The sequence below is a fragment of the Tupaia chinensis genome, unplaced genomic scaffold, assembly GCF_000334495.1.
Source record: "Tupaia chinensis unplaced genomic scaffold, TupChi_1.0 Scaffold149780_1, whole genome shotgun sequence".
Classification (NCBI taxonomy): Eukaryota; Metazoa; Chordata; class Mammalia; order Scandentia; family Tupaiidae; genus Tupaia; species Tupaia belangeri.
In genome coordinates this window covers 872,218-880,331 of record NW_006209624.1, presented here as the reverse complement: position 1 = coordinate 880,331, position 8,114 = coordinate 872,218, and the positions used below count along the sequence as shown (strand labels likewise).

The 8,114-nt window shown below is 37.2% G+C and overlaps 2 pseudogenes; one reads left to right on the top strand and one right to left on the bottom strand.

The window, feature by feature from the left end:
* The window catches only part of LOC102480043 (zinc finger protein Pegasus-like), a 78,212-nt pseudogene extending 76,146 nt beyond the window's left edge, over nucleotides 1–2,066 (top strand).
* Nucleotides 977–1,722, bottom strand: LOC102476656 (microtubule-associated protein RP/EB family member 1 pseudogene; annotated as a pseudogene).
* Nucleotides 2,067–8,114: the final 6,048 nt, after the last annotated feature.

The following is an 8,114-nucleotide window of genomic DNA, read 5'->3' as shown; positions in this document are numbered from 1 at the left end:
TTCGCCCATTAGTAATCCCCAGTAGGAGAAGTGAATGTAGCATTCTTTATTGACATTTTCCAGGAGGGTGGGATGAGTCTAATGGGAGTAACTCCTGTTTGCAGCCGCCGCCTTACGCAGCTGCCGCCTTAGTGGATCTGCATTCTTTTAGGATTATTGTAAAAGTTATAGTAAGGCTGGGGTGCCTTTATGGGGTACCGGGGTATGGCAATAAGGCCCATGGCAGAGAAACTGAGTGCAGGCCAGTACAGTAACACAATGGAAGTGAGGTCCAGAACTCGTAAAACTGTTGACCTTGCAAACAGTTCTCCTCAGCCCAGTCCTTGCTCTAGGCCTGAGGGGCAGTTCTTTCATACTCAGCTTGTGTTAACTGCATGGTTCCAGCAAGTATTTATGTTTCTCTACTGAGGTCACCACCTCAGTTAGTACAAAAAAAACCTTCTCCAGGAGCATCAGTGTGGGGAGCCCCATGCTCAGCTTTTTGTTCCTCAGGTGAACCAATGAGATTTTTTTTTGTTAAAAATGCTCTATAAAAAAAAAAAAAGAAAGAAAAGAAAAGAAAGAAAGAAAAGAAAGAAAAAGAAAAAGAAAGAAAGAAAGAAATCAGTGAATCCTCTAAGAATAATAAAAGGGAGTTTTTTAGGGAATCAGCAGTTAGCGTAATGGTTATGTCACTGGACTCCCACGTAGTCGACCGCGGTTCGTGTCACGGACCCAGTGGCTTAAAACTCACGCCGGGCATGTGTGCGTGCCCAAGATCCCGAGAGGAGAATGGAGGAGAAGAGATTGCGGTGTGACCATCCCTCCTGGGGGGTGATTTCTCGCTTTCTGTCTCTAATGTCTCTCTCTGTCTGTCTGGCGAGAGCACGCGCCCTATAGTGAAAATCTCTCCAAAAAAAAAAAAAAAGGAGTATTTTACAGTTACGCACATGATTTGGAGTGAAGAATTCAGATGTAGCTCTGCTGGTCCAGGCTGTTAATACTCTTCTTGTTCCTCCCGTGGGCCCCTTTCATTAGATATCACAATGCCTTTGTCTGTGGCATAGACAATGTCTACAGTCTACTGCAATGAAGGGTCATTTTCTCCCTCATTCTCCTGAAAAATCAATTGAATGTTCTTTTGCTTTCCAAAGTAGGAATCTCTTTTTCTCAAGTCTTCCATAGTAAGTTTCAATATGTTGACCTGCTGCATAAATTTGGCTGCTTCATCATCCGTGTTGCCCACACCAGGATTTTTTTGCACCACCCCTGGGCCAGCCTTAGGAGTTGCAGCTGCACTGCTAGAGCTAAGAGGTTGCCTCGGTTTACTCAAAGCCAAAGCAACAAAGGAGGGAGCCACTGTAGTCTCTTGACCTTGTCTGGCAGCTATAGGGTCGTAGTTTTTTCTATCATTGTTTGCATCAAAAAACTTCTTGAATCACAAATTCAAAATTGCCCTGAAACTTTTCTTTTACTAATTCGTCCGCAGTAATTATTTTGTCAACATCCATCCTCTTAAAACCTGCCTGTAGTATTTTGAAGTTCTGGATGTTTTCCAGTTCTAGCTTTGCTTGGAATTTCACTTATTTCGAGGCATGTCCATAAACTGACAATAAGCTGCCCCTAAACACAACTGTTTGATTTTCTCAGATTCAGTTGCAGAGATTCATTGATGTAGGCCAACATGTCATGTCAACCTAGGTTATCATTGATGACTGAGGTCGAGTACACGTTCACTACCATCTTTGGCTCTCAGGGGAACAGTGTCCACTGCTCGTGCCCAGCTCCGATTTCATCTTCATCTTGTTAAAACCATCAGGCCACACTTCCACACACACACAACCCTCTAAATCAGCTTTCATCTCTAGCAGGACAGTTGTCCAGTTTGCCATCTGAAAACCAAAACCCTGCTTCTCCTGATACATAGTTTCCTGCCCTCATGAAAAGCTCTTCATGAATCAGAAGCCCACCACCCAACTATAAGTTTCTGCTGTATCAGCAAGTATTCCTCAGAGTTCCTTTTCAAGTTCCAAAGTTGGCTATCACAAAGTTAAAGGAACTATAACCCAGTGGCAGTTGTCTCCTAATTTACAAACAGTATAATTTATAGATTGTAAATTTAACAGTGTAAACAAAAATCTTTCCCCTCATTTTTTCCCATAAATATCTGGTCATGGTTATTTATGTATTAGAATAGTATATTAGATGTAGGGGTATCTACATTTTTTAAATAATTATTTTACCTTCACTTTGTTATTATTTTACAGTTTGACCAGAGAGAAGCAGAGAGAGAGGGGGAAAGTGAAAAAGGAAGTCACCAGACCAGAGACTTGAACTATGATTGGCCATATGGAAGTCTAGAGCCTTTAACCACCATGGCACCTGCCGGCCCAGATATCGACATTTTTAAATTCAGACTTTTAGTATTGGAGTGCAATCATAATTTTATAGGCATTCATTTAAATTCTCCACATGTGTGGTCCATAAAAACTTCATGGCTTATCCATACTTTTGATATTTTAATATATATATTGCACACAGATGTTATTTCTGCTATATTTCAAAATTGTACAATTAACTTCTCTAACAAAATCTTTTGCAATCTTTTGCAATTTATTTCACTGTTTATTAGAGAAATTACTTTAAAATGGCTCTTCATTGAAATATATTTAGTTTATATAACTTATGTTTTTTTGGTAATATCATTTCAGCTGAAAGCAAAAAGCTATTTCAGTGTAGTAAACATTTTCCTTCTACAAGAGGAAATATTAAAAGTTAATTTGTTTAAATTTGAGGTTAAAAATTACAAGATACAAGTTATGAAAAGACATGAAATTCAAGATTTTGAACTGAAAATTTTATTTACTATTTAAAATAATATAAATTAAATTTCTAGTTTAAACTCATCATTTTTGCATTGAATTTTTATTATACTTCCAGTTTATTGTTTTAAATACAGGTAAATATACTAGTATGCTAGATTACTTTCTTCCTTTTTATTTGAGCTTTTCATTTAAATCATTAATTGTGACATTATTAGTTTCAGATGTGATTTTTAACTATTTTGAGACTCTGTTATTCTTCCTGCTCATTTGATAAGCAAAGAAGTAAAGTGGAAATCATCCATCCTATCAATAAAGTGTAGTCCTTCAATAAAACCTCAGAATTTTCCTTTTCCTGCCTTCTGTCCATTTATTGCCCATAATGTCCATGAAAGAATGGGTATGGGAACCTATGGGAAAATGTGATGGTGAAGTAATATTTAAAAGACAGAGAACATATTTCCAAAATGGATTCTAGTCTCTTCGTAATTGGTCATTTAAATATTTTCTGTGATTTTATAATTGTAATTCTTTTTTTTTTACTCTACAAAATATTTTATTCTCTGAGTTTCATGTTTTAAAAGCTGCATAGCAAGGTAGAACCAACAATCAAAAAGATGTCTACAGAGCAAAAGTAGCAAGTTTTCACTATTTCTCTCACCTACTCATTCAGTGCATTTTTTTTTCTCCTACTAGAGTTCTGGCAAACCATTTATCAGTAATTACTAAGATGTTACTTAATAAACCTCATTTTAGCCTCAAGTGCATACATATTTTGATATTAAATTGACAATACTTTTAAATTCAATTTTTGTGTAACTGAGGAAACCAGCACCTGAAAATAAGACACAGGTGTGGAGCCCATTTTAAAGAGTAATAGTAAAAAAGATAGGAAAGGATAAAAATGTGTGAAACTGTATATAAGATTCATTTAAACTTGATATTTGCTCATAAAATAGAAATTTCTAAATAAATCTAGATAATTCTTTTTTTTTTTTTTTGAGGGGTTTTTGTTAGGGCACATGCGCTCCCCCCCAGGGGGGATGGTCACAACACAATCCTTTCTGCTCCATTCTCCTCTTGGGATCTTGGGCACACACGTACACACGCCCGGTGTGAGTTTTAAGCCACCGGGTCCGTGACACGAACCGCGGTCAACTACGTGGGAGTCCAGCGACATAGCCATTATGCTAATTGCTGGTTCCCATAGATAATTCATTTTTTATAAGACACTGCTTTTACTCCAAATAGAGCTTGGCTGAATAATAAAATACCTTATTACTACGCTTTCCAGCGAAAGGCCTTGCTTTTCTGCAGGTCACCTGCCACTGGAAGACTTACTGCTGGGACCCTTGGCTCATCCCCTCCCCTATTGGTCTTTGGACTCTCAGGTTCATTACTTACAACTTTGAGAGGATCTTGTGCCCCTCTCTGCCCCACCAGGACACATATTCCAGAGAAAGGCCTTGCCTTATGGCAGGCCACCAGTGACTGGAAGGCTTTACAGCTAGGGCCATGGTTCACCCCCTCCCCCATTAGCCTTTGAGTTCTCAGAACTTCTGCATTTTCTGGATGCCGTGCAATCTCTTCTTTGTTCCTGAATTGATGCTCAGAAGCCCAGTTTGAGGAGAACCTGTTCTCTAAAAACAGGGGACTTTGGGTCACCCAGGATCAGTGACAACAGTGCAAAGTACAGGTGAGCAAAGGCGGGAGGTAGAACAGAAGAGAGATTTCCAATTGCTTAATCCTGCACACCTTTAAACACTCAGAGATACCTTAAAGAATTTAGGAAGGAACATATAGATCACCAGATGACAAGAAACAATTGCAGAGGTACACGAAATATGAAAAACCAATATTGATTCAGGAGGACATAGAAAACCTGAATAGACTCATAACAAACCATGAGATTGAATCAGTAATAAATAATATCCCAAAATAGAAAAGCCCAGTTCCTGATGGTTTCACTTCTTAATTCTACAAAACTTTTAAGGGTTAACCTTCATTCTACTCAAAATTATTACTAAAGATCTAAAAGGGTGGAACTCTCCTAAATTTATTCTATGAATCCTCCATCATCCTCATTCCCAAAACAGATAAAGACATGACAAAAAAAGGAAAACTACAGACCAATAGCTCTGATGAATACAGATGTAAAAATTTTCAACAAGATACTTGCAAATCATATTCATATAAAAAAATGATTATTCATCGTAACCAGGTAGCCTTTATTACAGGGATGCAAGGGTGGCTCAACATACTCAAAACCATAAACATAATACACAATATTAACAGAAAGAAAGATAAAAGACATATGATCATTTCAATTGATACAAAGAAAGCATTTGATAAAGTGCAACATCACTTCATGATTAAGACTCTTAGCAAGACTGATATAGAAGGGTCATTTCTCAACACAATAAAAGCCATATTTGGGGAATCAGCAGTTGGCATAATGGCTATGTTGCTGGACTCCCATGTATTTGACTACAGTTCGAGTCCCAAACTCAGTGGCTTAAAGTCACGCCAGGCCTGTGTACATGGATGCCCAAGATCCCAATAGGAGAATGGAGGAGAAGGGATTGTGGCGTGGCCATCCCCCCTGGGGGGTGATTTCTCGCTTTCTGTCTCTCTGTCTTTTTGGCGAGTGCACACACCCTATAGCAAAAACCTCTTAAAAAATAAATAAATAAAGCTCTATTTGAAAACCTATAACTAACATTATACTGAACGGGGAAAAACTAAAAGCTTTTCCATTAAAAACTGGTACTAGATTAGACTGTCCACTTTTCCCACTTCTTTTCAATATAGTGCTAGAAGTCTTAGCCAGTGCAGTCAGAAAAGAGAATAATATAAAAGACATTCAAATAGGCAAAGAAGAGTTGAAAATACTTCATTTGCAGATGATATCATGACATACTTAGAAGACTCAAAGGTTTCCATGAAAATACTTCTCAAAATAATAAATTAATAAAGTGTCAGGATACAAAAAATCAACATTTAAAAATCTATAGCATTTCTATATATGAACAACAAGCTAATGTAGATAGATCTGAAAAAGGAATTCCTTTTACAATAGCTGCAAAATGTATAAGATACCTAGGGATAAACCTAATTAAGTCAAAGACCTTTACAAAGAAAACTATGAAAATCTTTAAAAAGATATTAAAAACGACACAAAAAATTGGAAGGACATCCCATGTTCCTTGATTAGAAGAATTAATATTATCAAAATGGCAATGATATCCAAATTAATCTACATATTTAACACAATCCCACTCAAAATACCAGAGACATTCTTCACAGATCTAGAAAAGATAATCATATAATTTATCTGGAATCATAAAATATCTTGTATTTCCAAAGCAATCCTGTGCAGGAAGAGGAGTGTGGGTGGCATCTCACTCCCTGACCCCCAAATATACTATAAATTGAACAACATGGTATTGGTCCAAAACCAGACAGGTGGATCAATAAAATATAATAGATACCCAGAAATAAACCCCAAAGCTTACCCCCAACTGAGTTTTGACAAAGGATACCAGTCAATCCAGTGTGAAAAGGACAACCTCTTTAGCAAATTGTGCTGGAAAAACTGGATATCCATCTGCAGAAAGATGAAACTGAATCCCCATCTTTCACCATTAACAAAAATGAACTAAAAATGGACAAAGATCTGAGCCTAAAACTTCAAAGTATAAAACTACTGAACAAAAATATCTCTAAGGAAGACATGAATAGTAAAAAGCATATAAGAAAATGTTCAGCATCCCTCATCATAAGGGAGATGCAGGTTAAAACCACAATGAGATGCCTCCTAACCACTGTCCAAATAGCAAAAATTTAAAATATAAAAATGTTAAGTCTTGGGAACCAGCAGTTAGCATAATGGCTATGTCGCTGGACTCCCACGTAGTCAACTGCGGTTCGCGTCCCGGACCCGGTGGCTTAGAACTCAAGCCGGGCGCGTGTGCGTGCATGCCCAAGATCCTGGGAGGAGAATGGAGGAGAAGGGATTGCGGCGTGACCATCCCCCCTGGGGGGTGATTTCTCGCTTTCTGTCTCTATGTCTCTGTCTGTCTGGCGAGCACATGTGCCCTATAGCGAAAACCTCTCCAAAAAAAAGAAAAAATGGTAAGTCTTGGCAGGGTTGTGGTGAAAGGGCAATTCTCCTACCCTGTTGATGGGAGTGTAAATTGCTCTAGCCACTGGGAAAACAAGATAGAGGTTCCTCAAAGATTTACAAATAGAAATACCAATTGATCCAGCAATCTCAGTTCTGGGTATCAACCCAATGGACAGGAGAATGCTCAGTCAGAAAAGCTCTTGCACATTAATGATTATTAAAGCATTATTCTTGATAGCATTATTCTTGATTGCTAAGACATAGAGCCAATCCAAATGTCCATGAACAGAAGAATGAAATGAAAAAGTATGGCGCATATGCGCCAAGGAATTCTCTTCAGCCAAAAAAAAAAAAAAAAGACCCTGGCATTTGATAGAATATGGTTGAATATGGAAGATTTATTGTTTAGCGAAGCAAGACAGGTTATAAGAGAAAGATATTGCATTTATTCACTTAATGTATACCGATTATCTGCACTCTATGCCTGAGATTAAAATATTGGCGTACCTGGTGCCAGCAGGTGGCATGAAGGTTGAGGGTGCTAGACCTCCACATGGCTGACTGCAGTTTGAGTCCTGGACCTGTCAGCTTGCTTTCTCTCTCCCTCTCACGCTGTCCCTCTTTGGTCAAAATAAAATAAATAAATAAATAAATAAAGTTAAATAAAACAATTATTTTTAAAAAAAGAAATGTTGGAGGACATAAAAGCAGAGAAAATAGTTATGGATGCCGAAGACAGTGTGGGATGAGGAAGGTAGTGAAGGGAAGAGTATAGAGAAGAAAATCAGGATAAAGAATAGAGAGGCATGTTATTTGTGAGACATGGAAATGGTTTATTACCTGTTGATGATAACATGTATAGTATTTTCAGATGGACTGGTCAGAGAACTATTTCATGTTGAGTAAATTATCTGTACAAGCCAAATGATGTATATCGAGTGAATGTTTAAAAAATAAGAATAATAAAAAATAAAAAATAATAATCTGGAAATAAATGAACAAAATATCTGCTGTTGCTCATGTGTATAGTAATGTCTTTGTCTTGGCTGATATGCATGGTAACTGTGCTCAAAAAATAAATCTTGAACATCATAAAGATATATGTGAATAATGTAATATAAAAATAAATAAATATATATTATTACTAACTATTGGTTTCTCTATATTTAAAAAAAAAATTACTTTTA